Raw genomic sequence first — 22369 nt, forward strand, 5'->3', positions numbered from 1 at the left:
CTCACTGAGGTTGTTATAGTCTGATTGTATACATTGTCTGTGGGCCTCCCTGTTCCCGCTTCTTCACCCCCAGCTGCCTGCCTAGTCACCGCTCCTCAAAAGAAGGGGAAATCCAGGCCCTGGGTGGGTGAAGGTTGTGGGTGGTCCTAGAGAGGCTAGTGTCTGTGGGCCCACTGCCCCCAGGCTATGGCTCCAAGAATCTGGAGGCCAGGCCTCTGCCTCTCTTCCTCCCATCTGGGATGCAAATGACTTCCTGCTCTTGAACTCTGGGGGACTTGGCACTTGTAGGAATCATCTTGATGTGGAGTCCCACCTGCCTGGAGCTCAGGGCTAAATAAGACAGATTGTGAGCCAAGCGGCCCTGGTGAGACCCTGTGAATTCCCATCCATCTCCTCCTGCCAAGCCTCATTTTACCTGGAAAGGTTCTTTTGGGGCGCTGTCGGGTGTTGAGCAGGAGCTGCTTGAGGTGATTACAGAATAGTCAATTGCTCTCATCCAGCGTGACTCATTCCCGCACACACCAGGTTCCAAGGGGGAAACCAAACTATTGCCCTCACCCCAGCTTCTGAATGAATGCAACTTACTGCAGTTAGCCAGCTCTGGTCAGGGTGGGAGATCAGAGCAGTTAGAAAGCAGACTTGGCTGAGACCCTCCCCAAAATGTCCTGCAGTCAGTGATAATTAGCATTGCCTTTATTTGTTAGTCGGTTTGTGAATTTATGCACCTGCCCTTTTTCCTTGAAAGAGTTTTAAGATGGGCAATTAATTTGAGACTAATTAAAAGAACCCTTTTCTGAGAGTTTGGAGACCTTGAGCCTCAGCTCAGTAACCTTGGACGTGTCGCTTTACCTTGCTGGGCCGCAGTGTCCTCATCTGTAAGGTGAGAGTCACATCAGTCCCGTCTGCTATTGGATGTGAGTAGCCAACATGGTAATGGATGTGAGGCCATATCCTCAGCTGTCCTCTCCCATCAGAGCTCCTCCTGCCGAGGGCTCTTTAGGGAGGATGTTGGGATACATTTGTGAAAACAGAATCTCTCAGAGTCTGAGGGCTGAGAATGGCCTCAGGCTCAACATAACCATGAGGAGTACTGAACTACCCCTGGGAGCCCAGTGGCATGCCTGATCCAGCCAGGTGGTCCCCACCCCCTGAGACCATAAGAATATGGGGCAGAAGCAAGCCCACCTGACACTCAGGGTGTTCTAACCCTCACACTCTTTCTCCTTCCTTCCCAGGACACTGGATATTTTCTCTGCCAAGCACTTGGGGAGCTGCTGGGGGTATGGAAAGGCTAATCAGGTGCCCATCCAGCCTTCTAAGAGCTTGTGCCCAATAATAGTCATATTCACATTAGCAGCAAACACTTACTGAGTCCTTGCCGCATGCTTCACCTCTGTTCCTCACAGGAGCCCTACAGAGGTGCGCTTTCACGTGCCTCAGCTTGAGAATGGGGAGCTGAAGTTCAAACAGGATAAGTGACTTGCCCGTGATCACAAAGCCGGTAGTGGCGGGAGCCACCACAGCGCTCATCTATTAGATGATAGACTTTGATTGATGGGTCCCCATGGAATCACACAAATCTGGGCTCAGATCGTGGCCTTCCAATCCCCACTGTCCCTACTGAAAAGTCACTTATCCTGCCTAAGTCTGAATTTCCTCATCTGTTAAGAGGAGACTTAGCCATGAGAGTGAGAAACTTCAAATGGAAGGTTCACAGCTCAGGGCCTGGAACACTAGATGCCCAGTAAAATGGCAGTAATTGCTGGTGAAATGGGACAGTGTGGGAGAACATAGCTTCCCTCAAGCCCAGCACTGTCTTCCAAGGAGAGTGTCAGGATGAGTTATGCCCAGGGAGTCCCGATGCAATAAAGCCATAAACGTGCACAGCTGCTGTTCCAGGCAGGTCCGCCCAAGCACCTGTGGGTTGCCCTCAGTGGTCAGTGTCAGGATGCTCTGTGGGGTGGACGTACCTGTCAGTGTTTGGGGAAATGAACATAGGGATGGAAGTGGGAAGAGAGTCTGGGCATTTACATGTTAGCTTGGCAGCAGCAATGGAATCACTTCGGGTATGTAATGCTGGACTACATTGGGGCTGCTGAGTGCAAGAAAAGAGCCCTGGGCTGAAAGGCAAGAAACCAAGTTCCTAGCTCTGGGTCTTCTAACTTTTGGGGCTTCCATTTCTCATCTATAAGATGGGAATGAAATTCTCTGTCCAACAGAAACAGTGGTGTGGGAGCCAATCATTAAAATGGGAGTACTTAAAATTGGGCGTGGCATTGGTTCAGCACCTTGGACAGTTCCCACGAGCTTCTGCTCCAAGGTTGCTCTTGCCCTGTTAGAACCCAGGTTCCTTACCCAGCCCGAGCACCAGGGTGAACAGGGGTAGGGGAAGGCAGAGTGAGGGTCACATGACAGGGGTCTCAAGCTGGCAGAGTCCTGGGAGTGTCCAAGTGAGGGATGATTCAGGAAGTGAGGGGAGAGTATTGTGGTTGAGGGGACTAAGTGGAGCTGTCCATCCACTTGGAAGTTGGGGTCCCATCACCCTTCTCCATGGCTTCTCATTACCCACCAGATAAAGCTCAAACCCCAGTCCTTTGTAACCTGCCCTTAAAACTAGTTAGTCCACCCTGACCTCATCCCCTGCTATATGCCACAAACCTGTGCTGTGGCCATGCGTATCCGCTTTTCCCCAAACACAGCATCTGCTTTGGGCCTCTGCCTGTGCTGTTTCTCAAGCTTTTCCCTCTTCCTAGAATGCCCTCCCCACTGTCTTTATCTCAGTCTCTGAAAATCCTTGTCAGCCTTTCAGGCTAAAATCAAAGGCTGCCTCTGCCATGAAGTGTCCCCTGAATATTCCTCACTTTAGAATTAACCCTTTCATCTCCTCTGTTCCCACAGCACACGGCTCAGAGCCTGTCTCCCTCCAACCCTGCACCTGCTACTGCCTTCCCCCACCACATGGCTGCCATGTGAATATCTTGCTCGGGACACTTTGAAATGAATGAAAGTCTTGGGAAGAGCAATGAATGCCCTTAGCAGAAGTTTCCAGAACTGACCTTTCTAGGAAGGAAATTCATGGCATTTCCGAAGGGCCTTGCCAGCAGGGAGGGAGCTTAAATCTACCCACTGGCTTCTCTGCACGTCAGATAAACAGGCAGCTGCCGTGGGACTGGTGCAGCTGTCCCCCAGCATCATCTCCAGGTTCTTTGGGCAAATGGTATGAGTTTCTACCTTACGCAATTCTATATAGTGGTGTTAGCCAGAGACTCTAGAGCCGGATTCCCTGCCTTCAGGTACCAGCTTCGCTGCTTATTAGTTGTGTGACCTCGGGCAAGATATAACCTTCCTGTGCCTCTGCTTTCTCATACGTGAAAGGGTAATAATGATAAAGTCCAGTGAATTATTGGGCTGATTAAATTAATTCATACATATAAAATAACTAGAATACCTGGTATATTAGTAACCGTTCAACAAGTGTTAGCTATTATTATCATTATTGTTGGGAATGCTGCCACTGCTATTGTTGTTGTTGTTATTTACCCAAGGGGTCCCCCACGTGAAGAGGCTGACTGGTCCAGGCCTGAGTCCCCTGTTTGGGGGTACAGGTGGAAACAGGGGCGAGGGGAAGAGAGCAGAGTTAGTTGAAACTTCCTCCTGGCTGGGAGCTGCAGAGTTCCCAAAAGAGCAGCCACAGAATGAAGAATAGACTTTCTTATCACAGCGGGGAGAAGGCCAGTTTCTCAGCCCCTCCACATTCCTCTGCTGACCAGCTTTCCTTAATTAAGGCCTCACCTACGTGGCCAGCCTGATGAAGCCTCCTCCACTCCTCTAAAACTAATTGTTGCCACTTTGGCACCTGGAGTGAACAGCCTGTGAGGTCACTGCCATAGCTACAAAGACCTGATTTCCCAGATCTCCTCCCCGCATTGAGCCCGTGTGGCCGGGAGATAGGGGGCCCCCTGGTCATTCCTCAGCACAGATGCTCCCTTTCAACTCCGGCTATAAGGGGGACGGGGAATGTGGGAGGCGGGGGAGTGGGGCCTGGTGTCCCCTCCCATGGGATTCAGGGCCTGTATTTCTCCCCGGATGACAGAATTTCTATTACCTTAAAGGGCTCATCTATTTATGCTGCAATTTTTTGCAGCCCTGTCTGACGTTATTGAACCTTGCATACTGGTGAGGGAAACGGGCACTCCATCACCCAAATGAACAAACTAGTTTACCCATTTTTCTCCCCTCTCTCCCTGCTGTCGGTAGGTCACAGGCAAACCTCAGCTGCTCAGGCCAGTGAAGGCGGGAGGGGGATGAGAGTTACAAAATCCATAGCAGTGGAGCAGTGACTGAATTTTCCTCCAAGGTTTCCTATGTCCTTTAAAGACGTCACCCTCCCCCAGCACACACACACACCCCCACCATCTGGGTAAAGCGCATTTCTGCCTCTTGTGTGGCTCTTGAGCTGAAACTAGGGAGAGAGGGCAGCTGCGGGGCCAGAAGAGAATGGGGACTGAAAATTAGAGCCAGGTGATGTATATAATGTGTGCGCATTTCCTGTTCTAATTGTTTCGGTTCTTCGTCAGACTGTTAGCCCCATGCCTAGAAAACCAGCTTCTCATCCCCTGACCACCCCACCGTTGACTAGCTTCCTAATTATTATAGTAAAAGATTTTTCTGGATGCTGTGCTGGGGATGAGGAATTCACTGTCTAGCTGCCATGCCCGTGTGAGCAGAGGAGCACAGGTAGTGCAAAATAGCAGAAATGATCCAAAAATATAAACACATACACATACCCAGTCCAGTACTCAAATCCCAGCTCCATTGTCATCTGCTGAATGGCCTTGGCCCAGTTACTTATGCTTCTCAAGCCTTAGTTTTTCATCTATAAAATGGGAAATAATGGCACTACATCCTAATGTTATTCTTTGGATTGAATTAGATAAAATATGCACAGTGCTTAGGAAAAAACCTGGCATGTACTGAATGTTCAATAAATGATTGTCAAGGTTCCTTGTGTTTACTGGAGATAAAGGTCATGGACTTTGGGGTCAGACAGGCCTGGATGGGAATCCCAAGTCTTCCGCTCTGTAGCTGTGTGACCTTAGGCAACGTACTCAGCCTCTTTGAGCATTAGTTTCTCATCTGTTAAATGGGTTAATAATGCCTGCCCTTCCTGGTCTGTGTGAGCACAAAATGGGAATTACCCTTTACAGTGGCAGAGTTGGAAGAACGCTCAGTGCTTCCCTGGTGCACCCTCTCATTTTGCAAAGGAGGCAATCAAGGTCCAGACAGGGAAAGTGACTTAGGTCACACAGCAAATCATTGGCAGAACTGGGACGTGAAGCGAGTGACATAGCTCCCAGTCAGATGCTTTTTCCACCTTCACCTCCATCTCATGAGTTCGCTGTCCCCACAGCAGACACCTACTGATTTTTCCCAGGGCAGAGAGGGATAGGGGTGTCACCAGAGTGTTAAATCATGTTGGCAATTAATCCACAGAGCAAAATAGGGAAAATTGGTTTTATGTCACAAAGGCTGAGCCCAGCCTTCCCCCTCTGGGACTCCATGGTTCGTAGCTTTATTAGGGAAAATTGCTGACTCTTCTGTTCTAAAACATAAACGATCCCCCTGTCACACCACCCTCTCCTGGCCATGCTCCTCACGTCTTTATCACTGCCCTCATTACAGGGGTCTGGAGCTGGGCCTTGGGTCTCAGGCCTGGTCCCTGCAGCTCTCTCCATACAGCAGAAGAAGCTCTCGGGGCAGGTCTGAGGCATCCATGCTTTAAACACTCCCAGTTTTCCTTTTGTCCGGGTCTCTGGCGATGATGGGGTTTCTTCCCTTTCCGACTCCCACTCCTGGCCACCCCGCAGACTCTAGAGCGTGGGGCGGGGCCACGAGTCAGAGGAGCTTCCCTGAAAGGTCTGGAGGAAGTGGATGGCCGAGTGAGGGTGACAGTGGCCCACATTTGGAGCACTGAGGAACCGTGGCGGGCCCTAGGCCAGGCTCTCTGTTTTTCATACGTTATTTTACTTAATCCTCACAGCAACCCTGTAAGTAGGGGCTGTGAGGATCCCCACTTTGCAGATGAGGAAACTGAGGCTCAGCTGAAGTAACTTTCCCTAGTTGGTCCGTGGTCACCAGGAGCTGAGCCTATAGCTGTTTGAATCCAGAGCCTACACTTTGAGCCACAAACAAAAGTTGTCTGGAGAGGAGAGGGCTGTGGATCTGTGGTAAATAGCCAGCTTTGACACTCTCTCAGGCCTTTTCCCAGGAGAGGGGACAACCCTAGCTACCTTATTTCTCAGTTGGAACCTAGTGACTTCCCGCCCTTTGTCTTCAAGGGGAGGTGGCTGGGACCCTCAGTCTCCCTCCCTTACTGTGGGGCAGCACTTTACAGCTTACCCAGCTAGCTGTCTCACACCTAAGCTTGTTAAGGCAGCACTTTACAGTTTACCCAGCTAGCTGTCTCACACCTAAGCTTGGTAAGTCCTCGCAGCTCTCCTGTGAGGAAAGCAGGGCGAGTATTGTTAGCCGTATCTCACAGATGAGGAAACTGCAGTTCAGAGCAGTTATAAGACCTGACCTATCAGGACCTCGAACTGGGCCTAGAACCCAGGGCTTATGGCTCCAAGGCCAAGCTCGCCTCAGGATAGCCGTGCGGGGTAGTCAGTGCTGAGCAGAGGCCGGCCGGGAGTCAGACCTGGGCTCCAACCCCGGCTCGGCCGCCTACTCACTGTTTGACTTTACCCACGTCCCTTCACCTCTCTGTGCCTAACTTCATCTTCCACAAAATGGGGCACAAACCCCGCTCCCTGTATCCTCAGTCTGGGGTGAAGCTGAGATGAGACACGTTGCTGGGAAGGCTAGAAGCAGTGCCAGGTGTGTGCACCCAGAGGCGTGAGGGAGAGCAGTGGGGTCCAGGCCGCAGACTAACTCCCCCGCCAAGGCTGTGGGTCTGGAGCGAAGGAAGAGCCCACTCCCCACCTGCTACCCCTGCCCTGAAGCTCCAAAGCCCCACCTAGCCTGGCCCCTCCCCAGCCATCTCCCCGCTTAGTCCTTAGCACCAGTAATTCCATCTGCAGGAGTAATTACGGACCCCAGGAGGGGAAGGGACTCCTGACAGAAGATGTCTGGAAAATGCAAAATGTTGCAGAAAAAGGTCATGAATAAATTACTTTAAGGTGGGGCTAATAGGAAGACTAACAATGGGAGTAAATGAAACAAACAATCTCAAAAGTTCTCTCCAAAAACAGTACCAAGTAATTGTTCTCCCCTCTCCTAAAAGTTCTGAGGAGCGTTAAGTCCCTGAGACAGGCCCAGGGGAGCGGGGCCCAGGTGCTCCAGCCTTCAGCACAGATGGCCCCGGCGAGCAGGGCTGTAGGGAATCCAAAGGAAAGAGTGGAAGCAGAGCAGGCTGGACGCTGCAGCCAGGTGGGCACTGGTGCTGAACTCAGCAGGCAAGAGGGAGTCACTGCAGTCCTGAGCAGGGCCGTGACCGAACGCTGCCTCACTTGACCTCCACACCCTGTGTGGGGAGACGGTGACATCACAGCTTAGGGACCCAGCATGCAGTAGGTGTTCAGCAGATGCTGGTTCCCGTCGCTCCCCATGGCTCCGTGGAGGCTGCTGGCAGAGGGGGAAGAGCGTGAGGTTGGAGTCAGGAAACCTGAGTTTGAATCTCAGCTCTGCTGCTCGCCAACGGGGTGACATCCTCACCAGCAGGACCACCTCCTGAGCCTCACTCTGGTCACCTCGCACGTGGAGCTCCTCCTAGGATGGTATAAGGATGAAACAGGGTAGGCATTACCAAACTGGCACAGAGTGGGTTAATCTTAAATTTCTTTTCTTCCATCTGCAGGGGGCTCGGGCTCAAATTCGGTCACGGGTAATCATCAAAATGCCTAAAGCATTTATAGCAATTCCTCTGGGCCAGACACTGTTCTAAGAACATTACATGTAATAATTTATTTAATCGTCACCTCTACCCTTGGAAGAAAGTATTATAATCCCCATTGTTGGAGATAGGGAAACGGAGACACAGAGAAGTTAATAACTTGCACAGAGTTTGTTAATTCCACCCCAATGATGCTGAAAAGGAAGAAGTTGCCCAAAGTCCCATAAGTGTCAGAGCCGGGACCTGAACCCAGTAGTCAAGTTCCAGAGCCCACTGGTTTGATGCAGCTGTCTGCCACTGACCTGCCCCTTCCGTGGGCAAACCCAGAGTGACCCTCGCTGCCCCCCACCAAAATGAAACCTTAAGCATGGCCACAGGGGTGCTCCAACCGTGAGAGCTGAATTAGGAAGTGGTGTCGAAATACAGGGCAACCAGGCGTCTATCTGGGAGCTGAGGGCAAGCGTCAGTTTCCCAGGTGGTGGTGTGGATAGAGCGCCCATTCATCACCATGACACCCATCTGCATCACGGTTCTTCCACTACAGAACGCTCTCACATCCATCACCTCAGGTGTTCCCACAGCCCACTGAGGTTAGATGTCGCCATTGCCATTTTACACACAAGGACACAGTCACGGCAAGGTTACACAACTCTGAGCATCTCGGCCCTCCCCTCTCTCAAACCGGAGGCTGAGCCACTCCCCAAGCAAATGCTGCCGGGACAAACCCCTCCTGCCCCATCTCCCTCTGAGGCCTTGCTCCCCTCTTTTCCCCCAGGCCTGCAGCCCCAGACAGGCTTTGACCCAGGCCTGCAGCCACCTCATCCCTTCCTGCTGGGAGGTCTGAACTGAGCTGTCTTCAAACCTGCCCCCCGAGGCCTCAGGTTCTTAAATGGAGAGCACATCCCAGGCCCGTATTATGTATAGTGATGCATTCTATGAGAACTTGTCTGAGACACCTCCGGGCCCAGAGGAAACCAGCTTTAAAAGACTTGAGTAATTTATAGAGTTGGGGGATGGGAAGGATGGACAGTGTGGACAGTAGAGGCGGCCTTTCCCACCTCCATTTCTTTCGTTGTTTTTTTTTTAACTTATTTTTGGCTGCGTTGGGTCTTTGTTGCTGTGCGAGGGCTTTCTCTAGTTGAGGCTAATGGGGGCTACTCTTCATTGCAGTGTGCGGGCTTCTCATTGCAGTGGCTTCTCTTGTTGCAGAGCACGGGCTCTAGGCACGTGGGCTTCAGAAGCTGCAGCACCTGGGCTCAGTAGTTGCGGTGTGCGGGCTCTAGAGCACAGCCTCAGTAGTTGTGGCACACAGGCTTAGCTGCTCCACGGCATGTGGGATCTTCCCAGACCAGGGATCGAACCCATGTCCCCTGCACTGGCAGGTGGATTCTTAACCACTGTGCTACCAGGGAAGTCACCCTCCTCCATTTCTTTTTGTTCCCCAGTAAAAGCCTCTCAGGTTTCAACTTCTGGCCTTTCTTTGCATTCATTCTATAACTTTTTTTTTTAATGATTCCACAATCGATAAGCCACTGGATTTGCCTGAGTCTGGACTCTCAACCTCTCTCAAACAGAAAAGAGTGGCCCAGATGCCTGCCTTCAGGGGAGGGGTTTCCTAAAATAGGCTGAAACACAGAGTCACTTGCCTGTTCTCGGGGACCTGCCTTGTCTTTTTTTTTAAATTTTATTGAAGTATAGTTGATTTACAATGTTGTGTTAATTTCTGCTGTACAGCAAAATGAGTCACTTATACATATATATATATTCTTTTTCATATTCTTTTCCATTATGATTTATCACAGAATATTGAATATAGTTCCCTGTGCTTTACAGTAGAACCTTGTTGTTTATCCATCCTATGTATACTAGTTTGCATCTGCTAATTCCAAACTCCCAATCCATCTCTCCCCCACTCCCCTCCCCCTTGGCAACCACAAGTCTGTTCTTTATGTCTGTGAGTCTGTTTGTTTCATAGATAAGTTCATTTGTGTCATATTTTAGATTCCACTTGTAAGTGATATCATGTGGTATTTGTCTTTCTCTTTCTGACTTACTTTGCTTAGTATGATAATCTCTAGGTCCAACCATGTTGCTGCAAATGGCATTATTTCATTCTTTTTAATGGCTGAGTGATATTCCATTGTATACCACATCTTCTTTATCCATTCATCTGTTGATGGACATTTAGGTTGTTTCCATGTCTTGACTATTGTGAATAGTGCTTCTATGAACATAGGGGTGCATGTATCTTTTCAAATTATAGTTTTGTCTGGGTATATGACCAGGAGTGGAACTGCTGGGTCATATGGCAACTCTTTAATTTTTTGAGGAACTTCCATACTGTTTTCCATAGTGGCTACACCAATTTACATTCCCACCAACAGTGTAAGAGGGTTCCCCTTCTCTCCATACCCTCTCCAACATTTATTATTTGTAGACTTTTTAATGATGGCCATTCTGACCAGTGTGGGGTGGTACCTCATTGTAGTTTTGATTTGCATTTCTCTAATAATTAGCAATGATGATCATCTTTTCATGTGCCTATTGGCCATCTTTGGAGAAATGTCTGTTTAGGTCTTCTGCCCATTTTTCGATTGGGTTGGTTTTTTTTTTTTTAAAGAAATCTCCATTTTAATTTTTATTTATTTATTTATTTATTTATTTATTTATGGCTGTGTTGGGTCTTCATTTCTGTGTGAGGGCTTTCTCTAGTTGCGGCAAGTGAGGGCCACTCTTCATCGCGGTGCACGGGCCTCTCACTATTGCGGCCTCTCTTGTTGCGGAGCACAGGCTCCAGATGCGCAGGCTCAGTAGTTGTGGCTTACGGGCCCAGCCGCTCCGCGGCATGTGGGATCTTCCCAGACCAGGGCTCGAACCCGTGTCCCCTGCATTGGCAGGCAGATTCTCAACCACTGCGCCACCAGGGAAGCCCTTGGGTTGGTTTTTGTTGTTTTTGTTGTTATTGAATTGTATTAGCTGTTTGTATATTTTGGAAATTAAGCCCTGTCAGTTGCATCATTTGCAAATATTTTCTCCAAGTCCGTAGGTTGTCTTTTTGTTTTGTTACAGTTTCCTTTGCTATGCAAAAGCTTATAAGCTCGATGAGGTCCCATTTGTTTATTTTTGCTTTTATTTCTATTGCCTTGGGAGACTGACCTAAGAAAACATTTGTACAATTTATGTCAGAGAATGTTTTGCCTATGTTCTCTTCTAGGGGTTTTATGATGTCTTATCTTATATTTAAGTCTTTAAGCCATTTTGAGTTTATTGTTATGTATGGTGTGAGGGTGTGTTCTAATTTCATTGATTTACATGTGGCTGTCCAACTTTTCCAATACCACTGGCTGAAGAGACTGTCTTTTCCTCATTGTATATTCTTGCCTCCTTTGTCAAAGATTAATTGTCCATAGGTGTATGGGTTTATTTCTAGGCTCTCTATTCTATTCCATTGAGCCATATGTCTGTTTTTGTGCCAATACCACACTGTTTTGATTACTGTAGCTTTGTAGTATTGTCCATAGTCTGGGAGGGTTAAGCCTCCTGCTTTGTTTTCTTCCTCAAGATTGCTTTGGCAATTCTGGGTCTTTTATGGTTCCATATAAATTTTAGAATTATTTGTTCTAGTTCTGTAAAAAAGTGTAATGGGTATTTTGATAGGGGTCACATTAAATCTGTAGACTGCTTGGGGTAGTATGGCCATTTTAACAATATTAATTCTTCCAATCCAAGAACATGGGATATCTTTCCATTTCTTTGAATCATCTTCAATTTCCTTTATTAATGTTTTGTAGTTCTCAACATATGTCTTTCACCTCCTAGTGAGGTTTATTCCTAAGTAGTTTATTTTTTGATGTGATTTTAAAAGGGATTGTTAGTTTACATTCCCTTCCTGATATTTCATAGTTAGTGTAAAGAAATGCAACCAATTTCTGTATGTTAAACTTGTATCCTGCTACCTTGCTAAATTCGTTTATCAATTCTAGTAGTTTTTGTGTGGAGTCTTTAGGGCTTTCTATATATAGAAAAATATGGAACACTTCACGAATTTGCGTGTCCTCCTTGCAGAGGGGCTATGCTAATCCTCTCTGTATCATTCCAGTTTTAGTATGTATGCTGCCTGAAGCAAGCACCTGCCTTTGTCTTTAGGGTAAAGTTTGAAGCCTTCCTGGCTGGGCCAGTCTGACCTTCAGGCTCCTGTCCCACTGCTACCCTTCAGCCGTGGTGCTCTGGAAAATCCAAATGGATTGCCTTAACCTGGAGACACACCCACCCTCCCATGTACAGTGTCTCCTCTTTACCTTTGTTCAGTCTGTCCTTTCCCTGGAATGCCCTTGCTCTCTATCCTCCTGGCCAAATTCTGCCTGTGCATCCATACAGGATCAGCTCAGTTGCCATCTCCTCATAAAGCCTACTTGCTTTCTTCCTATGGGACACAACCTTTCCATAGGACACTGCACACCCACTCTGGTGGCACAGTGTGGATGATTCTGTCCTCTCTACTAGACAGAAAGCTGCTGGAGGGCAGGTCTTTCTGATTTGTCCCTTTTCCCCATCGTGCCAGCCTCCTAACCCCAGTCCACTCCCGGGCCTGCACAGAGAATGATCAGTAAATCTCACTGAATAAATTCCCAGGTCCTTTAGAAGCGTCCCCTAAGTCATGAATGTGCCACATTTTGCTTGGACTCTAGTAAACACCCCCCCATCAGCCCCTGCAGGGCCCTCTGTCCCCCACAATCTGGTTCCCACTTGGGACATTATCACTGTCAACTTAGTCAGCCTCTGGCTCTGCAGGCCTCCGCCCTGAGCCCACACCTCCCAGCCACCACCCCAGAGGAGCTGGTTTCTGCAGTACATACGCACACACACCCCATGTATCCGACCCCACAAAGCGGACCCAGCGTGTCCTTGCCATGCACACCACGCGCAAAGCCACTGTGATCAAATCCCCCCTTGAGTCTCTATGACCAGGATCAGCCCAATGTCTGACATGCACATGCTAAGCTTACCCCACAGCTGTCACACCACTGACACAGAGCACACTCACACCAAAGTCACACGCTGCATAGACCGTGCATGGGGCAGCAGGCTGGCGGGGGTGTGTGGCCTATAAGCTACCATTCAAACCAAGACACTGGGACAGCAAGCCAAAATCCTATCCCTAACCTGCTCTTCCACACAGGCAAAGCATTTGTACATCTGGTATACATCGGGCCCACGTGTATTACTCACATGACATACATCAGGAGTGGGTACCCACTCCTTGCACACACACACACACAGGCTCACCAAAAACAGCCTGCAGAACATCTGGAAGCAGGGAGGCAGCCCACCTGCACCCTTCCCATGCTACAGTCTCATCTTGTGCTGCTGCCCCCTCCACGTTCTACCCTCACACTCCTCTAAATGCTCGTGAAGACCCTCCCAGTGTGGGATTTCCCAGCACTTTAGAGCCACTGTTCTTTGGCACTTTTTAAAACCACTAGGGAAATCATGAAACCTAATGCAGAGTGATTGAGGCCATATGCTGTCAGTGTTTGCCCAGAAAGTCCCGAAGATTCCAGCCCAGGCTTTGCAGGGAAGCCTCGTTCTGTCTGCTAAGGGAGTAGGACCCAGAAGGGCTGCGAGAGATGTCCTGATCCTCTGTGGCCAGAATCATCCCCACCTCCCAGGTACTCAGGAGCTTCAAGAGCACTTGACAGGGCTCAGTGCTGCGGGAGCCGGAGGAGGGAAGTGAAGCCAGGAGCGGGAAAGTGAAGCTGTCATAAGAAGCTCCTTTCTCTTTACTAAGAGCTGAGGCCGGCCTGTGCGTGCGATGTTGCGAGCGTCCCCAGGCGTCATCAGCACCAGCAGTAGCTTCATCACCATCACCATCACCGTCACTGTAACCAGCTTTCTCTCTTTCAGAGGATGTACATTATTTGATGGATGTTGGCACAATCCCCAGTCTAACACTCGCTCCCACTACCTGTTATTCCATATTAGCTTTATTCTTTCAAGCCTTAAAGGCCTTTGGACTTCAGGAGCCTCGTAACATAAGATACAAATGCCCCCTAAGAGTTCCCTCCAAAAGCCCCTATTAGCCATTCCCGCCTCCACTGTCAGCATATATTTAACATCAAATGTGTAGAAAAGCACTGACTACAGGGCCTGGTATATAGTAGGTGCTCAGGACATTGGGGTCCCTGTCACTGCTGCCCTGTCTGCGGTCAAGGCAACCAGGTCTAGAGGAAAGAGAGTGGGCTGTGGAGTCGGTTGGCCGCTTTCCCACAGTGTGACTCAGGGCAAGTTGACCCCTCCAGCCTCGCTTTGGCCTCTCTCCAGGATGGTTCTCTCTCTGGATAAGTCATTCCTTCCCTGCAGGGCTGTTATAAGAACAAAAGGAGACAAGGAACAAAAAGTGCCTGGCACAGGCTAGCACCAAGGGGGCGGTTAAAAATCTGAGTCTCCTTCCTCCTATCTCCAGCACTGGGAATGGGTCAGTCTGTCCTAAGCCAAGGGTCAGCCCTGTCTGTTGGGGTGAAGGGGCGTGGACACCAGTAAGGACCAGAGTCTTGCCCACACCTGCTCCCCCTTCTCCAGGGACTGCCCACTATGCATGCACCCAGCATGCAAGAACATTTCCAGGGATTTTAGACTTGAGAGCCTCCTGATAAGATACAAATACCTCTCAAGAGTGTTCAATAAGCCCTTATTAGCCTGTGATGCCTTCTTGGAGCTCAGGAGAGGCTCTCGGGGGAGGGAATGGTTGGAGAAGAGAAAGGGGCTACAGATGGGACAAGGGCATCAACACAGAGGAGAAAAGAAACTTGGTTTTACCGTCGAAGTCTCCAGGAGGACCCCAGCTTAGTTTACCAGCTTAGTTTACCAGCGAAGTGAACAAGGCCTGAACTTGATCCTAAATGTCCTTTTTTGGCCACATTCACTGTGTCTCAGGTCTTCCTGAAATGTCTTGGTATCTGTTTGGGAACTATTAGGAGGTGTCTATCCTCCTCTAGGGAGGCCTCTTGAAGGGTCAAACTTATATAGCATATTTGTGCAAATTAGGAAAAAACACCCCTTTCTCAAGACAGTCTACTGACATCTGCCAAAAAACTGATGTAATATATACACAAGCTGTAGTGACTGCCATATGAGTGGCACCTCTAGAGTTGTACAGTGCACAGCCTGCACAACTGTACAGAGCAGCCTCAGGTCACTGACAGCCTACTCATGTTGGACAGACCTAGGGTTTCCAGGCCTCACCTTCAGCCCTTCTCCACCTGTCCCCCAGGGGAGCCAGGCAGAATGAGTCAGCCGCACAGGCCCTGGGCATTACCCCCTTGGCACAGGGAAGCAGGGATGGGGATGGATGTGACAAGTGGCCTCCGTCCCTCTCTCCCTCTCATCTCTCTGGCCCTCTGCTCCTCACGCCTTGTGCAGAGTTTCTCTTCCCCAACATGCATCCACTGTCAGTTGCTGCTTTATCAGTGACACACTAATTAGGTCCAGTGAGGTTTGCTCTGCATTGGAGAGGCCTCTGTGGCTGGCATTCAGTCCAAGCTGTTCTCTCTTTGCCTTGTGGACCGCGTGTCACTCTTTCTCCCTGGGAAATCACAAATGAGGCTCCCCACCTGGGAGTCCCACTGCCTGAGCCCTCAGAGCTGGGAGTGGCGGTGACCGAGAAGGGTAGGCAGGGGGACTGTAGCAGCCCAGGGCTGGCACTCTGGTTGGCAAAGAGCAGATGCTTGCCTGACAAGGGGCTGTGTAAACAGTGAAGCACACTCCACATGTGTGCTTCTGGCATTGAAATGCCATTGGGCACCTAAATCAGCTTGCGCTGGTGGCCCTGAAACTCTAGGACTAGCACGGGAGAAGAGGGGAAGAGGAGCAACCAGAGGACTGGGGAGGCCACTGCAGAACATCTGGAAGTAGGGAGAGGCCTAGCCTGAGCCCTTTCATGCCACAGCCTCATCTTGTGCCTCACCCCGCTCCCGCCACTAGAGGGTAAACTCCATGAGAGTAGGGACAAGCTCTGCTCCGCTCACGGAGTATCCCCTGGCCTAGCACAGTGTCAGACACGTACTAGTGCTTCAACAACATTCCCTGAATGACTGAATTAATTCAACCCATAGGCACTGAGCACTGACTGTGGTCGAGGCACCATGCTAGGGCCAGGGCCATAGGGCTGAGGAAAAGAGACCCAGTCCTTACCCTCATGGAACTTACAATCTAGTGAATGAGAGCTGATTTTGTTTTAATTCATCACAATTGTGAAAAGTGTCACAAAGGGGCAGGGAACAGGGAAACCTGCTCTGGAAGTGGAAGGGCAGGGGAAAGTTAAAGAATATGGGAGCTGAAGGGGACCTTCGGTCACACCTAGTCTAGCGTGATGGTTAGTGAGGCCGGGGCCTGTCACGGCACCTGGCCTATGGTAGATGCTCAACAGGCGTTTGTGGATTGAATGGGTGAACGAATGAAGCCAGGTCACCGTGAGCCAGTACCTTTGCCTCACTTAAACCCATGTACTGTGACCGCAGGTCCAGGGCCCTTTCTTGCCTAAGCCATCCCTACTCCTCCAGCAAGAAGACATGGGGGCCAGGCCGACTTCCCTGGTTCCCTGCCCTGGAGTCCTTTCTGCTGAGTTCCCACGGGCCTGCGGAGCCTGCCCACTACTTCAGCCTGGATCTAGACAACTCAGTCCATTCGTTTACACTGCCTTCTACCCACAGAACATATTTAAGGGGATCCTGAGACAAACTTGCACAATTGCCCACCCCTTTTGTGTGAAGGAGGGTCAGACACTTTCCATCCTCCTCCTCTTTCACTCCAAAAAATACTCATTAACCTCCTGCCCATTGCAAGGAAAATGGATGATCAACACACGGAGCCCAGCTGTTGATTAATTTTCCCAAACGGGGCCAAACTACAAAGCAGCATATTGCAGGGGAGAAAATTCAATAAACAGCATTTGAAACAAATTTAATAGAACATATAACTCATTACCCACCGGGGTCTGGGCCTGTGTTGCCACATTGTACAAGAAGGCAGGTGGAAGGTGGAGGGGAGATTTGCATCTCTTTAGTGAGACCAGCTCCAGGGGTTCTGCCAGTAGCTCTTTCAAATCAAGTTCAAGATGTTAATAGCCTGTGCTGCATCTATAATTAGCAGGCCTTTGGATGGGAGGAGGAGTTCACATCCATCCTCTATTCACAGAATGAAGACACTGAGCAGGTCTGGCAGGCTTCCCTCCGCAGAAGCTGGAACCTCGGGGACCTGCCCCTGTGGGAGGTGGAGGCTCCCTTTCCTGGGCTGGAGGAGAGGGGCGGGCTATGCAAGTGTAGTGGGGATAGATAGCAATATAAAAACACCCAGATATCAACTGCCAGGTGCTGAGAAAGGGCCAGAGTGCCTGGGCCTGGCCGGTGGCCCTTCCTCAAGGTCAGGGCCATGTCCTCTGGATGCTCTGTGCTTAGGTGGTGAGTGTGCTGTCGATGTGAGTGAGCAGGGGCAGCAGAGGCCATCCCAGAGTTTCACCACATCTGGGATCTTAGCATCCTGTGCTGAAATGGGAGCCAGGAGATTCGAGTTCCAAACCCATCTCTGCCTAGCACTGGCTGTGTGACCTTGGGCAAGTCACTTTCCCTCTCTTGGCCTCAGTTTCCTCACGTGTAAAACAAGGTAGCCGGACCAAGTGATTCCCAACGTCCTTTCCAGCTCCGGCACAAGGAGCTGTCCCCCCACTGATAGGAATGGGTATGTGACCAGTCCCAGGCCGTGCATTAGCAGAATAGGTGGCCACCCAGTTGGTGTGACTTTTAGATTCCAGGAGGGCTCCCCACCCCAGGCCTGCATTCCCGGCACTCCTCACTCCTTCAGGTTAAGACCCCTACTGCTCAGAGAGTCCGAGCTAAAAGGTCCTTAGAGATGATCCAGCCAGTGGTTCCCAGCTAGACACGTGCAGAGGCTGCAGCAGGTTGCCAGGAGCGGTTTTGAACATTTCACAAAGCCTACAGGCAGTCTTCCATTACCTGTGACAAAGCTCACTGAAACACCAAGGTTTTCCTTCTGCTGTTAATTAGAATTAAATTAACTCTATGTGATCTCCCAGGTTAGCGTGAGCTAATCAGAAGCCCTGATTGGTTATAGGTGATATCATAGGAATTTCTAGGTCATGGTTGGTGGATAGGATGCTGCCACCTGCGTCACATGGCATGTGGTCACTGGCCATATTGCACCTGTTTAGACGCCAGCACACAGTGACAGCAGTGTCTCTCAAACTGAGAGAGCTTTGTAGAGGGAGGATACTAACAAGGGCTCTTGGTGGTGAAAAGTTGGGGGGACTGATTGATTTCAACAGCCACATACAATTGATAAGGAAACCAAGGCCTGTATGTTACCTAGTATGAACATCAGTCAATCGGAAGAGAAAGCTGTTTTCCAGCAGCAAGGTGTGTAGGAATTCTGGATGGAGATCTTGGGGAACAGCTTCAATAAAGAGCCTTTATTGAGGGAGTGAGCAGAGGTGCTAGGCTATGTGAAACTCATGAGATGCCAAATGCAAACTCCCCAACTTCCCTGGGTTCTCATCCTGTTCTTTTTTCCAGAATCTGAAAAGATCAACAGATGTGTATTCAAGGCTGGTCTGGGCCAGGCACTGGCTGGGGGGAAGAGGGTAGATAAGTCCCAGTTCTGCCTCATGGGCTCACTCTGACTTTCAGTCTCCTTCTCATGAAGGCGATGAATTTGATCATCTCTAAGATCCTATTCAGCTTGGAGGGTCTTGTCTTCCAGAGTGGATGCACTCGAGGCCAACAGGGTAATTTTCTGGCTGTACTTCTGACCCTCAGCCTGGCCGGGCAGGGCTTGGGCAGGGGGTGGCAGGATGGGGCATGGAACCATAGACCAGGATCTGGCCTGGCTTTCCCTTTGCACAAGAGCCCCCAGGGAGGCCCAGAGTTGGTGTGGTAGCATGGGACTCTTCCTTAGACCAGACAGTATTCTGCTTCCTGTGTGTGATGGGAGCCACAGAACCCCGGGCCACCAGGGCCCCTCACTCATTTGTCCAAGAGTATTCATAGAATACTTCTATTCTGTGCCAGGTACTGAGCTAGGGATACTGGGGCAACCAAGACAGATAAGGTCCCTGTTCTCATGAAGTTTCTAGTCTAACTGGGGGAGACAGACAGTAAATAAGTGGACAAATAAACACATCTAGATGCAAGCATGAGTGTCCCTGCGTGGACACTGCCTTGGAGCTGCCCAAGAGCAGAGAGCAGGTCACAGGCTCCTGTGTGTCCCTGGAGCCCACTCGCAGGGCTGGCTCAGAGTTGGCCCCCACTCAGCAAACATTGGGTGAATTGCCTGGCATGAGAGAGAAAGCATACGGAAAGTGCCCAGGCCTTCTGGTCCTGTCCGTGGTAGAAGCCAGCATGTACACACAAACATCTCATTTCAGTTAAACAACATTTATCCAGGGCCCATTTATGCACCAGCAGAGTCCTAAGCCCTGAGAAGCTAGACATGAATAAAATCAGATCCCTGGCTCCCTCAGCTCACAGCGCAGGGCGGAGGCAGGCACGTGAGCTAACCCGGAGCCCCCCTGTGCTAGGATGGTGGTGGCCGTTTGTGCACACGGTTCCCACCAGGTCAGGACAGGTAGGCTGGGGAGGGAACACAGCAGGAGGAGGGAAGGACGAGGACGAGGAAGGAGTCACAAATTTATACCCAAATCCACACTGATGGATAAACAGGTGCCCCCAGAGACACACACACACAGAGAGACTCACAGGTGTGTACACTGACTGCCTACGCAAGTGTAGACATAAATACCCCTGTAGGCTCAGATGCCACACAGGCCATCGTGATTAAGACCCATTCGTGGTACACCAAACTGGGGAGATGTGTGGGTGAGAGAATGGCCACATGGGGGCGTTGGCACACGGGCACCCTGGGAATCGCCAGACCTTGGCCAGGGGATACCTTGAGGTGGGCGGAGCTGTAAGTCTAAACCTGAGAAATTAGGCTGATTATTGTCTTGCTGTACATGTCCATCACCAGAGACAGCCAATCAGCGACACACACAGACCCGCAGATCAGAGGCCAGAAGGTAGGGAATTTGACAAAAAGTTTCACTGTTAGTACTTGTGCTTACTGAGGAGTTTGAACCTGGTCGGGTCAGGACAGTGAGATGGAGGAGGGGGGAGATGTACCAGGCCTTCAGGGCAGAACTGTATCCTTTAGAAGCTGCCTGCTTCCCCATCTGGATTTTTTGCCATCAGGAGCTAACAAATGGAAAGTGTTTGGAACACACAGCTCTTGGCACATGGTAGCCCCTCAGTGAGTGGTCATTCCATCCCCCAAAACCATGGTAAAATTCTGGCCTGTTCAGCTGTGACGAGGGGAACCAGGGAGACAGCCTGGGGGAGGTGGCAGGAGGGTGAACCTGGGGACGTGAGGTCATGTGCCCCATGTGAACGCCAGCCCTCCTCTCCTGCACAGGGCCCGGCCTTTGTTCATCAAGTGAGAGATGGATCCCTCCTCCAGAGCTGCCTTCTGCAGAAACCTTTGAGGGTCTTGTGTATTCTTTTCGTAAGAGATACTATTTCTTTGTAGTAATACTAGCTCTTATAGTGCTTTCTACCTGCCAGGAACTGTTCTATCTGCTTCATCTATAACTAATTTAATCCTCTTAACAATCCTATGAAGTAGGGGCATTATTATTCCCATATTACAGATGGAGGAACTGAGTCCCCAAGGGGTTTAGTAAATTGTGCAAGGTCATACAGTGAATAAGTAGTGGAAGCAGGATGGCACTAGTCTCCATTCTCTGACCACTGGGCTCTGTCACCTTTCTGGAAAGATCTGGTTCTTTCTCCTTCGCCCTCACTGATACACCATGGGGCCCTGGGTAAGTCCCTGCCCCTCTCTGTCTCTACTTCTTTCTCTGGGAAGCTAAAGTCCTGTCACCTGGGGGCTTCCCAGGGCTGTTGTAAGGCCAAGCTGACTGTCCACCTCCATGCACAGGCTGCACGGGAGAAAATGGGCCCCGGTGCAGCCTTCTGGAGAGCAGATATCTCGAGGTGGGTGCTCTGCATCTTGCCCCCTAGAGCAGGGCAGGGTGGTCAGTTCTCTCCGAGCCCCACCAGCAGACCCTCAGTTGGACTCACAGGCCCTTTGAGGCCTCCTAGGAGGACCGGGGTTGGAGACACTAATGAGGATGCCAGGAGAGAAAACCCTTCCTCTTAAAGTAAACTCACGCAGACAAAATCATAAACTGAGCACGCAATTTGCACCCTGGCCAAGGCCCTCAGAGCTTAAACATATTCTTTTGGGCTATTTATAGTCCTGGAGGAGTTAGAATTTTCTGGGTAATGGGAGCGCTAACAGATTCCAGCTGGTCAGGGTCTGCCAAGGACTGGCAGGGGAAAGAGTGGGAACCATGGAACCTTCTGGTACAGGACTCTGCACTTCCCAGACCCTCTGACTCAGCCTGTGCAGGTGGGACAGGAGACAAGGGCTAGAGAGGAGCCTCTTCACCAGGGGCCATAATAAGGTCTCTCTGTGACCTAAATGGAGGTGAGGCCAGTTGCCCGGGCTCCCCTACTTCAAGGCTTTCATTTCACAGATGCTGGAAGTGAGGCTCAGAGAGGGGCAGTAATCTATCCAGCGTCACACAGCTAGTGGGGCCCAGGCAAGTTCTGGTATCCTGGCCCATGCGTCAGCATTCCTGTAGTAAACCTCAGCGCAAGACCTGAGAAGCTGGCTGGAGATGGTCCCTAGCGGGAGACAGTGGGAATTCAACATCCAGTGACCATATACTCCAGAGCAGACAGCCCCAGCGTGGGCTCCTGGGTGGGGAAGGCACGTCCTGGATACTCTGAGAAGAGAGCCCCAACTTACTTCCCTGGCATTCAAGGCTACCAACACCTCTTTTAAATATCTCTCTCGCCCCTCCCTACACAAACTCCCCCTCCTGCAACCCCTAGAACATTCCCAGCTCTCATATTCCTCTGTACTCTTGTCCCCACTCTTCCCACCTGGACTGCCTTTACCCCACTTTCTCTGATTAAATGCTCCCACCCGTGAAGGCCTCTCAAGTTCCCATTCCTGGTGGCCCTGTGACTTGTCCTCACTCTGAACTCCTTACTGGAGCTAATAGCCCACCCAAGGAGGCCTGGTATAGTGGATCCTGTAGGGTGTCACCCAGATTCACGATTCCGGATGGATGGAGGCACCCCTTCCTTCTAGCTGCAGGAAACTTAGTGGCTCCCACCTGAGTCCCTCTGCAGAAATTGCCTTCAGTCAAAGAGCATGGATTCCCCTGAAGTCATGCCCCCTTCCCCAGGGCAGTGGATTGGTCCAGGGTATGGAGGCCCTCCCTCCCTTTCCTCTGGCAGGACAATTCTAAGGACCAACCCACTGCAGAGCTTCCTGGCAGATCAGCTGAGGACGTTGTTGCAACTGCACCTCAGTTCAATTTCTCCCTCTGCCCGTCCTGCT

General features: G+C 50.4%; 1 protein-coding gene and 1 non-coding gene across 15 annotated transcripts in view; one reads left to right on the forward strand and one right to left on the reverse strand.

The window, feature by feature from the left end:
* Positions 1 to 22369, forward strand: part of MEGF11 (multiple EGF like domains 11) — a 415557-nt gene that overhangs the window by 356903 nt on the left and 36285 nt on the right. The window lies entirely within an intron of this gene.
* LOC114238398 (U6 spliceosomal RNA) lies at positions 11914 to 12021 on the reverse strand. Its single transcript, XR_003623783.1, has one exon. It is a non-coding gene; the product is annotated as a U6 spliceosomal RNA (small nuclear RNA).

The sequence above is a fragment of the Balaenoptera acutorostrata genome, chromosome 3, assembly GCF_949987535.1.
Source record: "Balaenoptera acutorostrata chromosome 3, mBalAcu1.1, whole genome shotgun sequence".
Taxonomy (NCBI): Eukaryota; Metazoa; Chordata; class Mammalia; order Artiodactyla; family Balaenopteridae; genus Balaenoptera; species Balaenoptera acutorostrata.